Here is a 20362-nt window from a genome sequence, read left to right as displayed (position 1 = left end):
AAAAGAACACCGCAGGGCTGATTTTTATATAGTAATTGCCTGGCGAGTCTAGAGCCTACGCTTGCACGTGGGGCAGCGCTATGTTGTTTTGCTTGTTTGATGTACACCCGTGAGCAAAATTATACGGACCAGGGGTCGCGCGAAAAAGCAGATGTTTTCCTCTGCCTATGAACGCAACTTGAAATTGAGGACTGCACTCCAAACTTGGCATTGCGAATTTAACGGTGTACTCATCAATTCCAGTTTATGCTTGGTAAATACGAAGGAATTCACTTTTTTCGGCGACCCTGTGGTCCGTATACTTATGCTCACGGGTCTACGTTCTCTAGGGCATGTTAACCCGGAATTCGTCACACGAAGCTCGTGGCCAGTGTTGTACAGCCTTCATCAGTGTTCTTCGTGGCCACCGAATTGAGTTCACTCCGAACTTCCGGGGTGAGGAGGAGCTGTTAGATACGGACCATTCATTGGTAAATTAAGCATTGGTGAAATTCTTCGACCGCAACCACTCTCCGTCGCATTCCAATTATGGTGCGCGAGTGCGCGTCATAATAAAGACAACCCATCCCCTACAGATGAGCGCTTCCAGGCGAGGAGGCAACGCCGGAGGCAAGTCAACCAATGGAGAATAAAGCACTTGGAGAGTGCCCATCGGCCGAGCATGACGCCAGTTGCCCGGGATCGACTATTGGATAAAAATGACGACACCTGCACGGGCCAGACGATTCGAGAAAATTGACGACACCTGGACAGACTCGACATTTGGCTGAAAGTGACGTGACCGCGGCAGACTGAAGGCGGTTATGAGCGAAAGACAGACTGATAAGAGAGATATTCTTCTTGCCGCTGGCCTCAGCGTACAATTTGCTGCCGGCCGTAACGATGACTCTTTTAATGTTATTTTGGTTGTTCGACTCTGAAACATAATTTAAATAAACCTTCAGTTCTCTAAGTCATCCTCAACGTCACCCAACTCGCGCACTCAACGTCAATATCTAATAAGGGGCAGACGACAGCTTTTGGGTTGGTGTTCACTCTAAGTTTTGTGCAAGAATATTGCTAGGAGGAGGAACCGCTTATGCGCAATTAACACCGTATACACACATTATTTTTTTGCAGAAGCTGATGCTAAGTACCGGTAGCGCGACGGTCTCACTGCGCTGACATGATGACCTCACTGCAGCCGATTTCCTAACACTGCATATGCGTCCTAACACTGCATATGCGTTGACAACAGCTATATGGGCTTGTTCATAGGTCATCTTGTAATTTGGTGCTGCCACGTAGAACGACACGGACATACAAGGCAGGCGAGACAACACACAGCGCTGTACGACCAGCTGGGAACAGCTGTGAGCATCCGCCGTCTCTCCATGAGCTGAACTTCAGGAACCACTGTTCCGCACTCCTAGAGAAATTTAAACATTAAAGCGTTACTAAATTACAAACACGCGTATTATTTGATTCCATTAAAGACAGACAGGTCAATAACATCATAACGGACAGGGTTCTTTTTCTCATTTCGTTCGAAAAAGTGCGCGGCTTTTGCCACAAGACCTGGCAGAAAGCAACCCTAGGCATTGCACCAGCCGCATTCTTGGAATCGCAATCGTGTGAAATAAGCCATCCAAAAGTCCAGGCTTCATGCGGCAGGCGGGCGCCTCTCTCCGGCTTCTTTCTGGCTACGCTGTGCCATTTATTGGCGCTGCCAAGAAGTCCCCCCAGCATCGGACTCCCCGCCTGACGCATTTATAAGCGCTCGCACGCCCCGGTCTACGTTCCATTTCGAAAGCCACGCGCAGGCTTCGCGGCGGCGGCACTAGATGGCGCCGAGTGTTCTTAGCGAACCGCGACAAGGGAGTCCCGCTGTGGTGCACGCCTCACACGTAACTCGTTTTCATGGTGGCAATACGCAGTTGCGTCTCTATCTTGATTCATCGCTAAATGCATCACTGTCGACAGTCGTCGTTAGATGGATTCTGCCGGTGTTTTGGACCTATATCCTAATGTGGCTAGTTGCCGCTCGAATACAATATAAGACAAAAAAATGCGCAGGTCAGCTAAGAAATAAATATGTAAATTTAGCTTAAAACTAACGTAATCTCAAAGCACATCTTTAATAAACACTACAGCGGTGCTAAGAACGAGGGCGTGGGATTTAGTCCCGGCCACGGCAGCCCCATATTGATTGGGGTGAAAGGCAAGAACGCCCGCCTGCCATACATGAGGTGCACGTTAAAGAACATCAGGTGGTAAGAAAATGAGCGGAGTCCCCTACTACGGCGTGCTTCATAATCATATGGTAGTTGTGGCTCGAAAAACCCCCGAATTTAATTAACTTAGAATACATTGCAAGTTCGATGACAGGTCATGCATTGTAAGACCTGTGTAAGACCTGCGCTATACGAGGGTATAATACATCTTGCATTAAAAGTTGCCGTACTGTTTCCACGCTAAACGTTAGAATTTCTCTTTTCATACCATATGTAAATGCACTTGAGGCATATAGTGTGCGAGAATGACATGCTGGTAGTTCATGATGGTCTATATATGCATAGCGCAGGCAGCTACAGGAACACATGAAGACTCAAAATGCTGTCCGTCGCTGTATACTTCGTTTCGCCTTATCATATGTCCCTGTTCGTGGCTGCGCTATATTATAAGGCCTCCGAACTTGAAGGTCTACCAACGGCTTGACAATTTCTGGGTGCCATGTTCTCACGTGTGGATATTTAGAGGTTCCTTCAGGTGTGCTATTCCGCTAGTGGCCTTTTAATTTATCCCGAAGAGCGTGCTTTATCTGTTATGTTTCTTTTTACTACGAAAGTTTTTTGCATTGTCTGGTTTCTCTGTGAAAAACGTGATGAACAATTTTGCTTTGCTTACTGTGCGAGTCGAGGAGGAGCCCGCCGAGCCGTGCTTATTCTGGCTCGTTCTCTCGCATGCACGGTTCACGCACGAATGCATGAGCCGAGCAAACCAGGGAAGAGCAGACGATCTTTTTAAACCGATGGAAGTCTAAAGCTCCGGTCAGGTTGGGAGTTCTGTTTACTTGGATGTGCATAAATAGTAAATATATTTCCGATGTTGTCACATTTGTTTTTCCAGGAAAGCGTTTTTACAAACTTTTACGATATTATTATTATTATTATTATTATTATTATTATTATTATTATTATTATTATTATTATTATTATTATTATCATCATCATCATCATCATCCGTGTCGAGGGGCGACATCGGGACGCTTTCGCTTCCTGCATCGAGGGACAAATTAATGTTAATGTGCATAACCAGACAACGCAATCCAATGAGAAGAAGCCACGAAATAGATACAAGTGGGCGGCAGAGTACCCAGCAGTTATTAGCCACCTCACTCATGGCATGTGGTAGGCCGTATACACGGGAAAGTACAACTTCAAGAGAATAGCTTTGCCACATGCGCGTATACCTTCTGCTCTCAGCGGTATGCGTTCGGGGACGTCAGGTGACGAGTGAAATTGTTGTTACTAGACCTTTGTAGTAGCCTAACCGAAATATTTTGCTGTTTTTAACTTTAAGGTAGCTCCGGAAACATTCACCACGACGCTGGCGGGACTTTGGGTACCCTCGACCAGACCGTCGAGGTGGGAGAATTATACACTGCAGCCGGGGAAGACACACATGGCGAAGGTGTGCCAGCAGCTGCTTAATTATTACAGCATCTTCCCCGAATGCTACTTAACGTGGCTACCCGACGACAATAGCACTTTTCGCGTGAGTAGCAGCCGGAGCTTTTTTTGCGTACTAGAGACAACTTATAGTATACTTATAGTCATAACATCTGAACAACGCAAGCACATTGCTACATAAGTGAAATAGCGTAGGTACGACTAATTGTTCTCTTCCCCTACTTGCTTCCTTAAGCCAACATTGTCAGCTTACTTGGGGAGAAAACTGTCGTCTATACCTACGGCCCTTACCATAACGTTCGTTACTTCTTGCGCTCACAGATGGGACGCCATTGACGATTTACACTTGGAAGATAACCAGACATTATATACATAGTATTTACAGGTAATTATGCAGACGTCCACATTGGATCTGTCGCATCAGAGTCGGCGCAGCCGAAACTGCAGGGCCCCGTTCCTAAGTCAAGAACACTCGTGAAGGGCCGGGAGCTCGGTTCTAAAACCTCGATCCCTTCCTCTAAACTATGTCACAACAAATCGCAACACAACAGTGATTTGATTAGGCCGCTGGGATCTAGCATGCACAAAACCATTTCTGCCTCGACATTTTCTCCAGGATTCTGCTTGAAAAAGAAAAGGAACACGAAAGACGGCTGCCTGAAATGTTGCAGCTCGCCTCATGCAGGTAGCGCAACCTTCAACGACGAATTAGCGCATTCACGATTAACGCAGGAACTCGAACCTCTCCCGCTGTCCTGCGCTGCACCATTCCCTGGAAAGTGCACAGGCAACGTGGCAGCAGGCGCTGGACGATGTGAAGTGCAGCGGCACATTAATGTAACTGGCATCTGAGTGACTCATCACGCCCTCTGACCTTTTTACTTTGTGTCACCATAAAGGCCCGGCGACAATGGCCACGCCGAATTTCGGTGGTGTTCGTTTCCGTAAAATATTCAACATCGTAGTCGGCGAGAAAAGAGGCGGCAAGTATTTTCGCGGTGCAGATTAGCTGTCTGCAACCCCCAGCCTTGCGTCGCTATCACACACAGTACTTCCCTATGCAATAGTGACGAAAAAGATGTGATAGTTTGGTTTTAAGTGAAAAAATTAATTACTCACAATTTTAAGATATCAGTTCGTGTTCCTTTAGTATTTATTGTCGCACATGTGCACAGTGGCGATGAGAGATACAGAGATGTCAATTATTATTTTTTTTCATTCCCGATGCCATTGTTTTCACTTCGAACTTTTTTGGCGATAATAATGGGCTCTCGTAGCGCATGCATGCCATGCAACGACACCACCGCTGACTTCGTGCCCTGCCGAGCGCAGAGGGAGGGCTTTGGAGGCGCGGGGTGTATTTGGCTACAAAAACGACGTAGCAAAGAGGACGCAGCGTTACGCTCCGCTCCATCTGCTTGGTTAGAGGGTACTATGGCTTGCTATGGCTTGCTATAGCGTTGTGCGGATGGACACCATAAGCACACTAGCGTTCCTGCTGCGCTTACGTGTGCATGCACACACGTGAGTGGAACGGACAGTAGATGTCAAGTTAACGTCACCTGATATTCCACTGGGCCCTGACTAACACCGACGCTTTCCCGTCGGCCGCATCTCGTGCACCATCGAGGTGCGCGAGACGCGACGCATGCAACGCCACTGGTATCTCTCCTCACCACGCCAACATTTTTCTTTCCTAAATCTGTACAAGTGTTCCTTTGTGTATGCCCAGAGTCTCGCTGATATCGAGGCAGCACATATGGCCGGTGTAGTGTCAACAGCACGAATTGTCTGTTAGCTCTGTGTTAACTCGTAAACTCGCTTTCGCCTTTGGGTAACTGTAGTTCTGGGAGCGCAAAACTGACGAAAACACGGGCAATCACTATTTAATGTGGAGAGGACAAAGCTACCCGACACTATGACGAAGAGATGAGAAATGCTACTTGGGTGAAATCGCATGCTAGCTCTCGACAGGGGCTGTTTACAGAAAGTGAAGGCTGATTCCTAAAAATACTACACCAACTTCTTTCGATTTCTTCCATTACTTCCTGCCCTTTTGCTCTGCTCAAAAAGTGGCGACTTCCCTTAACGCTTATCTCAAAATTTCGCATGCCTTTTTTTTTCACAAAATACAATCAGAGGAACTGGTAATGCAAAAAATTAAGGCGTGCAGACACGGACACGAGAGGAGAGAAGTGGACAACACGCGCTGTCCACTTGTATCCTCTCGTGTCCGTGTCTGAACGCCTTACCTTTTTGCGTTATGCATCCTTACCAACTAGCTCAGCTTTCTGTCGTTCTAAGGAACTGGTACCTGCGGTTGTGTGATGAGACGACTAGTAGTCCAGTACCCATTTCCATGCATGCGTTTTCATGCGTTTCACTGTGCGCCTAGGCAATTGGATGTTCGCTCTCGTATTGTCCGCGCTTTAGGACCTGTTTCAAGCGTGCTTCCACTAAAGTGAGCTGGAAACATCGCTACCGATGTGCATGTTTAAACACTTCTGCGCCTAACGCGAAGTAAAATTAGAACTTGACGACCTCTTTGTTGTCCTGCAGACTAGTACCGCATGAAAAAATCTATGTTTTAAAGATATCAATGAATTAGCATGGTCAATATTTATTTTGTAATGTGCTTTATCGGCTATCTACTACGAATACTTTCCTCCAGCGTGTCAAAAATCCTATTCAGGGTTTTGAGTTACGTTTGCCGCGCCTAAATCATCATTCTAACGTATGAAACTGAGCGTATGGGATATTGATAAAAAAAACACAATGAGGCGTCCCCAAGTAGCCCAATCTGTCGCACCTCTAAGTATAAAATTTGGCAAGTTTTGCTGTGTAGGGCACAGTAATGAACTGCTGACATGAAAGATGTTACTTTTAATTTCGTTAATCTAAATAAAGTTTCGCGACCTACAAGCCGGAAAAAAAACTACTACCGATCATCAAGCGTAAAAACAAGTAATTTTAGTAGGGGTTTTATACGAGCAAGTATTGGTTCGTTAAACAAAACATGCGTGTATCCAGACGCAGATCACGGTCACTCGGACGCATAATATAGTGACGTTTCACCACTCGCTCAGCCGTCTCATATTTGCTGCTGTTCGATGCCCTGGAACGAGTAGTAGCATTGTAGACAACCCAGCAGCCGATGCCAGCGGCCGTCCCAGTGCCAAAACGGCACGCCGTTGTATTCCCACGCGGATTCCCACCTTCCACGTCAGGACACAAACGCCAGCTGGGAAACGAAATCAAAACTGTCTCTGTATTCACAAAAACAGCTCCTGCATTAAAGATGGATGTGGCGAACATCAACGTTTTCGAATACGAATCTAATACCGATAGTAAAAATCTAATGTTGAATAGAACTCAGGCGCATATATTTAAAGCAGGAATATTTATTTCGATATAATTAGGTGCCACGCGTGTACCGAATCGTGCAACATACACGGCTATCAAGGACAAATGAACACAACAGCAATAACGTTTTGAACATGAGAGCAATAATTGTCATTAAAAAAACACGAATTGCCTCTCGATATCATCACCCGCCGGAACATCTTTACAGCGTATGACTACAACTAAGGCTTGTAAGAATGAATGACTATTGTGTCCCTAGCTTTACTAATTGCCAAATGACTAGATTACCAAAAACAATGAAGGACACGCTGCAAGCAAACATCACAGGTTGGATGAAGGCTTCTGCCGCGAAACCGAAAAGAAATATCTTCCATTATTCATTTTGTTTCTGCATTGCTTTGAAACCTTTTATCGTTCTCATACTTCTCATACCTTGCGATAATTTGTGTTGTAGCCAGGGTACAGCAACCAGACCTTAACAGTCATTTGTTGAGAAATACTTCATTAGTTTCACATACTCGAAAACGCCGAATAGTTCCTTTTTGAATACAATTACGAATATCTAGTGTGTAGTATTCGATTGGTATTCAAAACACTAAATATTAGTTGACAACTAGTTAATATAGTTCGTAGGAGCAGACCTACTAAGGACCGGTCAATAGAACGGAGCACTTACCAACAAAAATATTTTTTAAACAGACGCCTTGTTTGTATACAGTCTATTGACATTTATGGTGCGGTGAGGCTAAGCAGTAACTTTTGTAGGGCTTAAAGACTGAGCAACTTCTTTAAAGCACAAAATAAACACGTGGAAATGTCATGTTCCTAGTGCTTTAAACACTAGTCAATGTGTTTATCGCCACTCGGTGCTCTCGTTGTCTTTTTTCCTCAGGTTGCGACGTTGCTTACGCGCGATGCAGTCAGCAAGCGGATAAAACAGTCCTACGATGAGGGTATGGGCATTGCGCCTGTCATGGCGTACAACATTGACTTGGACGATTTCGAAGGAAGCTGCAGCGGCGGCACTTATCTATCGCCCATCATTCATGCACTGGCCACGTCCTCCTTCTGACCACCTCCGCAATGTTTGACCCTTGACCAGTCTGCCACGAAATATTTACTGCCTTTTGAAACTTCAGCTCGCACACATTGTACAGGCGCCTTATTTTTGTGAAAGTTGAGCTTCCTTAACGGCAGGAACTATAATAATATTATAATAATCAAGCAATCAATCAATCATTTATTTATCGTGCCCAGGAACAACCGTGAGGTCTAGGTGCTGGCGCACGTGTACATAGAAAAAGAAATACAGCAGGGGAGTATCAGTGAAAAAAAAAACAATGAATAAAAAATAACAATCTTGACAAGAAAAGTGTACATACATGCAACCGAAGGCGCAAAATGCCTACATAATAAAAAGGAAGAGAAGGGAAGTTGAAGAACATGTGAAACTAAGACACAACAACGGAAAGCTGAGAGCAGAACAAAGACAGAGAGTTGTGAAAAATATCAAGGTCAAGAAAGTGGGCATTATGAAGACTGTATTCTATGGACGGTTGAGTGTTGGTGGTGACAGGCAGCAACATGGAAAGGTCTGTGTTCTCTGGTGATTTTGCGCGGAATACGAAATGTGATACAACTGAGGAGTTCGGGGCACATAAGGATGCCGTGAAGGAGTTTGAAAAGGAAAAGCAGGTCAGCACGATTACGTCGGCAGCGAAGTAAGGGCAATGGCAATAATCCAACAGGGCTAGATCAGGGCCCAGAGTCCGTGTTAGCAAAGCGGTGATAATATATGCTTAGAAACTTTTTCTGGACCCGATCTGTAATGTCACTGTTGGATCTAGAAATGCCATTCCAGACTGCTGACGCGTATTCAAGTTGATGAAGACAGATTGTTGTGTACCAATTGCGGAACGGTGTAGGAGAATTGAATTCTCTCGACAGTCTGCAAACAGAGCCAAGAGTGCGCATGTCCCGCATTGCAACGCGTTTAGTGTGAGCTAAAAAGTGTAAGGTTGTATCAAAAAGTAGACCAAGGTCATTGATCTCACGGACCTTACACAATGGTACCGAATCTACTGAATAAGAAAAAGAAATGCTTGCTGTTTTGCGGGTGAAAGTCATGACTTTGGTCTTAGCGGCATTCAAGGTAAGGTTATTATCTGTGCACCATTTAGAAGAAGAAAGCAGGTCAGACTGCAGGATGCGACAGTCATCAACAGTATGAATTGCCTTAAAAATCTTTATGTCATCGGCATATAGGAGGCATGAAGAATGTCGAATGGCGGAAAGAACGTCATTAATAAAAATTTTAAAAAGGAGTGGTCCTAACACTGATCCTTGAGGAACGTCGCTGGTTACCATGTACGAAGAAGACGTTTGGCCGTTGACGTTAACAAAACATGATCTACCAATAAGATAACTCCGCAAGAGATTTACAATTGACGAGTCAACACCAAAGTGCGTAAGCTTGATGAGAAGCAGTGAGTGTCTTACCACATCAAAAGCTTTACTGAGGTCTCAATATATGGTGTCTACTTGCACCCTTTGAAGTACCGGTGCGGAGATATGTGTCATGAAGCTTGCGAGATTTGTGATAGTGGAGCGGCCGGTGAGGAATCCATGCTGATTCGGAATCAATGTGTTCTTCACAGTACAAGACAATACGTTGTGAAGAGCAAGCTCAAAAACCTTAGACGTGGCACAGAGAAGAGAAATCGGGCGATAATTTGAGACATCGGTTTTACAGCCAGACTTAAATACAGGAAAAACACGAGCAGTTTTCCACAAGTGAGGGAAGGTGATAGTATTCAGAGAGCTACTAAATATAGATGTCAATACTGGGGCAAATATACCACCGTACGCTTTTAAGATTGCGGAAGGGATGCCATCAGGACCGCAAGATAGGGAAGGCTTCAAGCGCTTAAGGCATTCGATGATCAGCTTTGCTTCAAACAACACAGGACTAGATGTAGGAGCCGTTGTGTGCTGCTGACTCACACCAGCGTTGAAATCTGAAGGTTTATATAAGGAAGAGAAATGCGCAGCAAAACAATCCTCGACTGCTTGGACTTCTACTCCACTAGAGTCGAGCAGGCGAAAACACTCTCTGCGATTACTGGTGCGCTTGCGGATATACTTACAAAATTCCGCCGGCCGGTCGGAGGCGCTCTTCTCCAAGAATGCAATATATGCCTCAAGATCCCGCTTTAGAGGCGTTTGCAGAGAGTTCGAAAAAAGCGGAATTCTCTCCACTCATTAGGCACAGGAATTCTGGATTTACGGTGCGCGCGATCTTTATGCTTTAGGGCAGTTATAAGTTCAAATGAGAAGCAATGGGGATATTTAGAGCGCCCAGGACTGTACTGAGGAATGTATTGGCGCATACCGCTCAAAACAAAGCTCCGTAAACTGATCTATTTGGTCATCAACATTGGTTTTATCTGTGACTAGGGACCAATCTCTGGTGGACAAGAAGTCATAAAAGCCAACATAATCACCCCGCTTGAAAGCAAATCGAGAAGATTCATTAATGATAATCGAGAAGCTCTGCTTCAAGGCTGACACAGAGGCAGTTATCATAAGTGAGGGGTGAAACTTATCGGGACGGACAAGGGAAATGTCAGAACGGGAAACATCTATAGCTTGAGCATTAGAGAGGCAAAGGTCTGAAAAGGATTACTCTGTGATTGCGATGGGGGGATAAGACACTTTCAATAGAAGAGATGACCTGATCAAACAAAGCAGGAGAGATATTCGGTGGAGCGTAGAAGGTTCCGATTAACAAGTTTTCACAGCGCGCTAGGCTGACTTCAAGCCAAATCGATTCCTGTACACTTTCTATGTCGCTGCGCCTGACACATTTCAGTAAGCTGTCACTGACAGCTCACAATAATATAATAATAAAGATCTTCTTATTAGACATATTTCTTTGACCAATGTTTCATGACGTATAATAGCACCGGTGCCTGCGCCGAGAAAATAATCTGTTGTCTGGATGACGTTCCGCAACAAATATATCCTACTTGCAAAGTCGACGTTGCAGTGCGCAGAGCGCGTACTTTTTTTGCAGTCAATACTACAGAGTAGCAAAGAGTGGAAGAACCTTGGCTCTCCAATATATATATATATATATATATATATATATATATATAGGTCACGTATACGTGACGCCTGTGGTTGAAAGGATGTCTCACATCCGCCCCCTAGGTTTCTTGAGCGGTGACGCTGGCTAACACTCCCAGTTTTAGTTCTAGTTGCAAAGAATAAATACCCCAGAAAGTGCATAGGAAAACGGCGCCGCGGTAGCTCAATGATAAGAGCATCGCACGCGTAATACGAAGACGTGGGATTGTTCCCCACTTGCGGCGGGTTTTTTCATCGATTTTCATTTCCATTAACTTATACTTTCTTTAATTCAAGTAGTAAGTACAAGTAATTTCCCCTATGTTGTCCTTGGTGTCATTGTTGGCTTATGATGTGATTAAAAAAAATCGGACCCCTCGGTTCCCTTTCTTCTCGCTCATTATATATATATATATATATATATATATATATATATATATCAGGAGTCTACACAGAAAGCCCAATGGTAGCTGCTAGCACAGTCGGATATCGTCGGATTCTCATGTATCGTACATATATGTATATATTGTGAGACGTCGGCCGATGCGATGCCCTTATTTCCGAGCAGCCGCCCGAGTGAGAGACGAAGCACCGCACGATACAAAAGATGATGATGAGTCGTATGTACAAATGACGACGACGATATGAACAAATAGCGCTCACACACGATGATGAGTCGTATGTACAGATGACGACGACGATATGCACAAAAGGGGCTCACAATATATATATATATATATATATATATATATATATATATATATAAATTCTGAGGCGCAAGTTGGAATTAGCTAGCGCAAGACAGGGGTAACTGGAGATTGCAGTGAGAGGCCTCTGTCCTGCAGTGGACAACAATAATTATAGGCTGATGATATATTGACAGGTGTACTTATTTAGCCGTTTTTCCTGGGACTGTATTTCACTTGCTCATTTAATATTGCCGCCAAGCACAAGACGCGCCTGCATGATTTCGAACTTATTCAAACGTTATCGTTGATGTTATCTGTTGTGCATGTTCTCGCCGAAATTAGTGTATTCATATTGTACAGTCATCATCAATATGAAAGGGAACAGCGAATTTTTTTTAAAACTACGATACCTTGTTATGCATTGGTTCAAATCAAGGAACTTGATATTTATTAAGTTGTCCTGATGAACTTTTGGGATCACTGAACACTTTTATGAAGGACCTGTGTGTTTAGCCCCTACGGGTGTTCGAAAAAAATTTGGTGTTCCCTTTCATATCAATGACGACTGTACGCGAGACCCGAATTGTGTAGCATTTTCTGGAAGGCACGCGGGTGCAAGCAATTACGGTAGAACGTTCGACGAGTCATGTATGAAAGCCGACACGCTTGTACCGTGCATCAGATTCCGACGATTCCGCAGCTATCATTGTGCTTTCAGTGTAGCCTGTTTATCTGGGCACAGGTTCGCCCAATAAACAGTTACTTTCGCAATACAGAGCTTTTGCTACTGTGTTCTCCACAGTCACTACATGGCAATATGAACGAAAGCGCGTGCTATGTAGTGCTGTAGTATACCGTATTCATCGGACTCTAAGTGGCACTTCTTTATAAGGTTCTGCCGCCACTTCTCGCAAATTTAGAAGACAAAAGTGGTATATAAGTTGCGCCGGTGTATTACACACCTATTTTAACTCGGTCGGCATTGCGAAACGCGATTATACATGCTTGTACACTAATAAAAAATGTCGTGCTTGCCCCATTTCCGGGCACTAAATTGCAGTAAAGATTTTCAATAAGCGCAAATTCTGAGACAAAATCTTCGACCAATACTCCTCTTAGACGCAGAAAATCAGCATTTCTTGCAGTTAAACTGAAGCCGTCGTATGCCTCATCCTCCAACGCACTCAAAAGGTTCAGCTTCTTGGCCCGGCAGCGTCGACAGGTCACATCCACCGGCCTCTGAATAACTTTGACAAAGCGTTGTAGGCACGCCACTGTCATTCCATCTGCGGCGTCGCGTGCTCGGCAAAACAAAAATGCTCATATTCGACGTGCTAGCTTGCATGATTGTATGCATATATAGGCCGCACTGTTGAGTAAGGCACACCAACGAAAATTTCGGAAAGAAACTGTGACTTATAGTCCGTCAAATACGACCTGAAGTCGGGTCTAAAGATTTCGCAAAGCATTTAATTAACAGCCAAGTTTGTGTCGACTTTAATAAGCACTCGGTTACTGCGCAGTACCAGTTTAGATAAAAGCAGATCATTGTTTGTACATACCAGTTATTTCACATAACTGTTACCTAAGTTAAAATAAAGGGACAGCTCTTATGCGTGAGATCTCATCACTATATTGTTCGTAGTTGTCTTGACATATTGAACATTGTTCTTGAAGTGCAACTTGCTAGCTGGTTATGTTTTATTGAGAAAATTTATATGTATGTGTTTTAGGTCATACATTTCATCCCAAAATTTATCCCATGCTAAAAGTGAAGCACAGTGAAGTTATTTTCCTTACGTTATCGTTGGTGCGGTTATTTTTCCGGGGCTATAAAAAGCCGGGATATGTAAAAATGAGGATGCGATTGTGGGCCTTGCGCGTTTTGACTGCACGGCTCTGAACCGTATTTCAAAAGATCTTATCCCGTATTACCATCGTCAAAATACCGACCAGCCTGTTTTGATCCATGCTCACCACCGGCCTATCACTTATTATTTGGGACCCGGGCTGATGAGGCTGCCTTGATTCTGTTGAACACCGCAACATATAATTTGTGTGCTTGTTTATGTGGTGGGTCTGCGAGCGCAGTTCTTCGGAAACACGATTAGAGCACTGAAATGCAGACACGAAAACGTGTAGCTACGTCATACATTTTCATCTCCCGTTATCCGCGACTTAGTTTGGTGGATTAAAAGCTTACTTTCACCACATTTCTTGCATCTTCAGATTCATAAAAAGCGTGCAGGTGCAGAACAGATAAGGGATTTTGAATGTTTTGTTAGTTTTGTCAAGTGTACAGAATGTGGACTCCATGCGAAAGCTCACTACAGGAAGTACAGATATCAGAACATCAAATATGTCGCCTCTAGCAGGCATTAACAGCACCTATCCAGGCAATTGAAAATTATCTCTGATGCAACACACTCTGAAAAAGAATTATAGTGTACCCCTACACACAACGACGTGCTCACACCGGGCAAAAACACGCAACCGTCTACCTTCCCAACTCGTTTTACAAAAACATTTGAACCCTTTATTCAAACGTGCAGCAAAATTTCAATCAAAACTCTCAAGATGCATGCGACACATTTTAGATATCAAACACTACATCAATCCTTTGGTGTTGATGCACTAGCTTGGCGTTAAAAAAATGCGTACACAGCACTTAAAAGGGATATATTGCGGGCTTTGTTCAGAGCCCTGGAAAAACAACGTAGGTAATAATTTCACTGAGTTAAATTTATATCGCGTTTCTTCGCATATTCTACAACACTCTGAAATAAAAGCGATGCTCGAAAACAAAGATGGCAGATTTACGTACTAAACGCCTAACATCTAGATATTATCACAATAATCATATAAAAAGCACAGGTGACTTTTGCTACCAATGTCGGCATCAGCGTAATCATGATTTGTGTATGAAATCTAATTTGATAAGATGGTGCCTAGCGCGTTGTGTATTGTGGGTGCGAGCAAAACTCTGCGTGGGTGAGCCGAGAGGTCAAGCGTGCGCAGTGTGTGTGTGTGGGGGGGGGGGGGAGGAGGAGGCGCGCCTCTACTTCTAGCACGGCCATGGCTGCGCACAGCGCGGCCGAGAAATACGCGGCCCGTGCGCCCTATCTTGGAGGTAATCTACGGTGGTCGCCAAAGCTAGGTGAGCCGAGACAGCTGGTTGCTTCATCTGGCTTGATCTGCGCTGTCTTCCAGTGTGCCTAGTGTTGGAATCGCGTAATGTCAAGTTCGGGAGACGCGTTGAGGAGCCACGACGAAGACATAGCTCTCCGTTGCCGGCGCTCTTCAGCACGACACCGTTGGGGCAGCGAGCGTTCGCGGTAACGGAGTGAGACTTGTCCGCGTTACCATGTGCGAGAGTGATACCATGTTTGTTATTCTATTTAGTACACGAATGTTTACTGCAATTTGTATGACTAATAATTAGGAACCTTATTTCATGTAGTTGAACAATAGTACTTTGCTATCATTATTAGTGCGTAAACTTGAAGGCAATGCTGCGACTTTTTTTTACGGACTTCTAAGCACCTTGGGCAAGGAAGGCTAATTTTAAGGATTACAACGAACAATATATTATTAGTTCACTAGCGTAAGGGGCGCATGTTTATTTAATACTCGGTAGTTACGTGAAACCACCGGTACCTATACTGGTTGGAAGTCGAAGTAGGAGGCTACAGAAAAATTCAGCATGTGCTTAGATACCGCAGTCCTTAACCATTGGATGCCAACTGTACAAACTTTGTTCCTTCATCACCGGCAGTATTAATTAGTAATGAGGAGGAGCCAATGGCGACATTCTTATTGCCCATCACGTGTGTTTCTTTTCAAATCGAACACTTTCTTAAACAAGATTTCATAACTGGGCCGCTGCCATTCTTGCAGATAGGCTGCGGGCCCAGGCGGGCATAAGCAGCAAAAAGTTTCAACAATTATTTTCCTAGTTACACAGAATATGTGCGATATCTTTTTATATACTAACTTACGGCCACACGTAATTGCGAAATCGACGCTGCGGAGTCGTGAGGTCTCAAGTGGGTAGGCGTGCACTTAAATGAAACGGTGACCCAATGACGGCTGTTAAACATGCACTGTTCTTTTTCGCAGACACTTCGTGGCCGGTATTTTGTAGCGATGCCTTTCCGGCAATAATGCCTAATTTTCGCGCTTATCGCGCTTTGTCAGTGGTCAGACCGATGGTCCGCTCGCGTTATCAACGGGATCAGCCGGCCGTGAGCGGTGGATGATAAGACTAGTATAGAATACTTTGTAGCAATTGCTACATTTGGGTGGATGTCTCATTTTCCCTTTACTAGTATAGAATAAGTCATAAGGCATGGCTACAAAATGGCGGCCCTGGCGTGTCTCCCACAGAGAATCCGAAGATGGGAAATGCGGCGTGCCTTATCTATTGCGGCGATGACGTCAAGAGCGTATTCAGCCGACACCGGCACAGCGGTCGGAAAACGCGTGTGGAAAGGCCATAGTTCATAGTCCATAGACAGCCTACTGCACCACCACCACTTCCTAAAGTCCCTATATAGTAAAAGTACCGCCATCTACTCTTTCCTCCGCCGTCTCCTCTCCTAAAGCGCTTGTTTTTTTTAAATGCGAAGCATTTCTTGCCGGCGGCTCTGTCCGTCCCTCCCGCGTCCCACACCCCCACAGCGCATGCGCGTCTCCTCCCCCTCTCTCTCTCCTCTCCTATGCTCCCCCCTTTCTCTCCTCTAGGAATCCTCTACAGAGCGGCGCCCGCGTGCCAGACCCCCACAGCGCATGCGCTTCCCCTCCCTCTCTCTCTCCTCTTCTACGCTCCCCCTTTCTCTCCTCTAGGAAACCGGAGCGGTGCGTACGACAGGTGGTGCGACAGCTGCATACTCCGCTATGGGCGCCACGGTAGTTCCGCCGTATGAAAATGACGGAGCGCCCGCGTCTCATTCTCCTGTGCAGAGCCGCGATGAGCGCTCGGGCCGCTGCCGCGAAACCATCTGCCGCTCAAGCTGCATACTCCGCTGGGGGCGCCACGGTAGTTCCGCGGTATGAAAATGACAGAGCGCGCGCGCCTCATTCTCTGTCCTGTGCAGCGCCGCGATGAGCGCTCGGGCCGCTGGACATCTCCCGGGTGCTTCGCATCCACAAATGGTTCCCTTTACCGGGAGACGGAGTAATTTTCTTTACTTTTTGCTTGCGAAAGCAAGTCGACGGTGCCGCCCCTAGAAAGTCCACGTTGAAGATTTCAGGCCGGGTGCGCGCCACCGCAGCCGCCTGCGACTGCGGCTGCGCAGAGTGACTTTCAAAATGGCCCTGAGGCAGAAAAATACAAAATATAAAGTGAAAGCGTGCGCTATCATTGTCCAATCGCAGATACAGGAGAGAGGTAGAAGCGCCGTTGATCAAAGGATGGCGGTACTTTTCGTATATAGGGACTTTACCGTCTCCACCTCGTAAAGTCCCTATATAGAAAACGTACCGCCATCTACTCCTCCGTCCGCCGTCTCCTCTCCTAAAACACTTGTTTTTTTTCTTTACTTTTTGCTAGCGAAAGCAAGTCGTCGGTGGCTCCCCTAGAAAGTCCACGTTGAAGCTTTCAGGCCGGGCCATAGCCTTTCTGTGCATAGAGTAAGGAAAAGAACTAGGAGGGAGCGTTACGTGACAGCCTTGAAGCCTAGTCATAAAAAATTTAGAGGAATGGGATGATGGAAAATAGGCCCTCACGTGATAGGCAAGCGCTAGATATTAATTACTCGGCTCGCTTCGGTGGCTTTGGTTTCGTCTGCTGCGGGGGTTTCAAAATATGCGCACATACTCGGCGTGGCAAACGCGCGCCGAGGTTAGTGAAGAAACTCGAGTGTGTGAAGCAGTTGAGTCTCGCTGCTTTATTAGCAGACAGGCGCCAAGGCTGTTGCGAACAAAGGAGTCAGTTAACCGGCATTGCGCCCAACAATCCGGGAGGACCACCTCAAGGACGACTGGTTGCGTTTCGGTGCGGTTTCAGGGAAACGAGAGAATCTTTCGCCATGCAAACGTGTGAAGGAAACCAAGCCGCCCTTCCGACGACGATTCGTTGCGTTTGACGACGTCTTCTGGGAAACAATGATGCCTTTCGCCCCCGCAAAATGTGCAGGCGATTAAGCGAGCGTACAGGATCCGAAGCGACTGTTTCCCTGCGGGAAAAAAGATCATCCCGTCTTGTGCCCAAGGATGGACGGGCGAGCCGGAGACTCTGAACATATTTAGGGCCGTGCCGGCCCGTATAGTTAAGGTAGCGCAGTCGACGCTGTTGCTCCATATCTGCTCAAAGTCTTCGGCCTCTTAGCAGACCAGCGAGAACTCCCGTCCGCAGTAGGCGCACCTGCGTGATGAAGTGTTGTGTGCCAAGATGCCCTAATCGAACAGAAAATCGCGGCGATGCTCTGTCCTTCCATAGGTAAGCACAATGAACGTTTCTTTTATTTATGAAAATGGAACTGCAATATTCGCGATCGTTGGTGACTACGTGCTCCTGTGAATTATAACTGACGAAATAGTTGTGCAATACTATTCAAGCCATTTTTTTCAACTTTGTCATAATTCCCACTAAGTGTAAAACATTTATTTCTACCTAAAGTACTTTTATCAGCTAGCCTACACTCCTAAAAGGCCGACGATGTGAAGCTATTTATTGTCGAAGAATTACATTTCCTGCTCTAAAATTATTATTGACTGAATTTTGTATGTATTTCTTTTGGCTGAAAACCATCAAAATTGCAATAAAACTAATTATTTGAAGAAACTATGAAAGATTAGTCTTCACATAACATACCAAGTTTTGCAATAGTCGCCAAGAACAATTAATTTTGTAGAGAATATTCAGCTCGTAGTAACTCGGCTTGTGAGTGCAAAGTTGAAACATCATGTTGCAAAGTTTCAATCACTCCCCATGTTGAGGCTAAATATCATTTTCTTTTTTTTCAGAAGATATGATGTTCGCTGACATATTTTAAACAACCGGTAAATGACAGTTGAGGTGAAATAACGAAGTTTTACTTTAAATTACAGGAGTGAACATCGGAGAGCAACGCAGTCCCGTCCCTTCCAGGCTTTCTTCGATCGTGTCGACGGCCGTATGCAGTGTGGATACGATGTGGTCATCACTTACCCCGTCCACCCACAGCATGATGTCGTCCGTATATATCGTGTGCTTCAGTCCTTCGAGCTGGCACAGTCTTTAAGCAACTTGGATCATAACAAGGTTAAATAGCATGGGTGAGATGATGGAGCTTTTGGGTGTGCCCTGGCTGCCTAATGTATTCTCGTCCGTCTTCTGGTCGTCGGCTCTAAGCTCCGCCATTCTGCCAGTGAGGAAGTCCTTGATGCATATTGCGTGCATATTGTGTGTTTCTTCTGGACGATGCGCGCGGGCGCCTAGACGAAGAAGACGAACTGTTCTGGGCTCTCGAGCTATCGGCTGATCTGGCCAGCGCTGCAGCTATCATTTGTAAATATACTTGTAAATAGTCTCCTGTACTTAATCCTTCGTTCGCGTAACATTTTGGTGGAGCGTGCCGTTCCCCGTCCTCGCCACGGAGCTCCGCAGCGGCCGCACCGTCCAGCTTTCCGCCATGGCTCCCGGTGACACCTCGTCTGCTGCTGCTACTGCAACTCCAACCGCAACGTACGTCACGGTTGCCACTCCCCGCGATCCTGGCATATTATCCGGCCAAGATAATGTCGACATTGATGACTGGCTACGCATGTATGAGCTTGTTAGCCGCAACAACCACTGGGACCCTACCATAATGCTAGCTAATGTCCTCTTCTACTTGGGCGGAACACCTCGTGTCTGGTTCCGGACACACGAGGAGGAGATCTCTAGCTGGGACGCTTTCAAGGAGAAGCACCACGACCTCTTTGGAAATCCGACCGGTCGGCAGCAGGCTGCAAGAAAAGAGCTTGCTACCCAAGTGCAGTCTTCCACTGAATCGTATGACATACAAGACGTGCTAGCTCTTTGCCGGAAAGTCGACGAGAACATGGTCGAAGTTGACAAGGTTGGCCACGTTCTCAAAGGGATCGCGGACGATGCGTTCAACTTGATGATCTTCAACAATGTGTCTACCCTCGACGTCATTGTCCAGGAATGCCGCCGCTTTGAGCTCGCCAAAAGCCGCCGCGTCATTCCACAATTCTCCCGGCTCCCTAACACAGCTGTGACGTCGTCCTGCGTCGCCCTTACCTGCTTCACCCCCCTCCAATGAGACCGTCACGCGTATTGTTCGCCGCGAGTTCGAGGCTGCCAGTCCTGCCACGTTCCATCCGCGCCCACTTGACCCCACCATTGACCAACGAGCCCCAGCGATCTCCCTCATTCAGGAGGTTGTGCGGCAAGAGTTTGCCAACCTCGGTTTTCCTGCTGCCTGCTCCATGTCCCGACCTGACGCCCGACTGGTGCCGACAGCAGCGCCTCGCAGCGATCTGTATTCCAGATACCGCAACCCTTCAGAGTGGAGAACTCCGGAC

At 45.9% G+C, this 20362-nt stretch overlaps 1 long non-coding RNA gene across 1 annotated transcript in view; it reads right to left on the bottom strand.

Moving 5' to 3' along the window:
- LOC125943841 (uncharacterized) overlaps positions 1 to 14554 on the bottom strand; it is a 70761-nt gene extending 56207 nt beyond the window's left edge. The window contains exon 1 of the long non-coding RNA XR_007465935.1: positions 14463 to 14554. This is a non-coding gene — a long non-coding RNA (uncharacterized LOC125943841). The remainder of the gene's footprint in view (positions 1 to 14462) is intronic.
- Positions 14555 to 20362: the final 5808 nt, after the last annotated feature.

This window comes from Dermacentor silvarum, chromosome 3, assembly GCF_013339745.2.
Source record: "Dermacentor silvarum isolate Dsil-2018 chromosome 3, BIME_Dsil_1.4, whole genome shotgun sequence".
NCBI lineage: Eukaryota > Metazoa > Arthropoda > Arachnida > Ixodida > Ixodidae > Dermacentor > Dermacentor silvarum.
The sequence above is the reverse complement of the archived record's forward strand: the minus strand, read 5'-3'. Positions and strand labels throughout refer to the sequence as shown.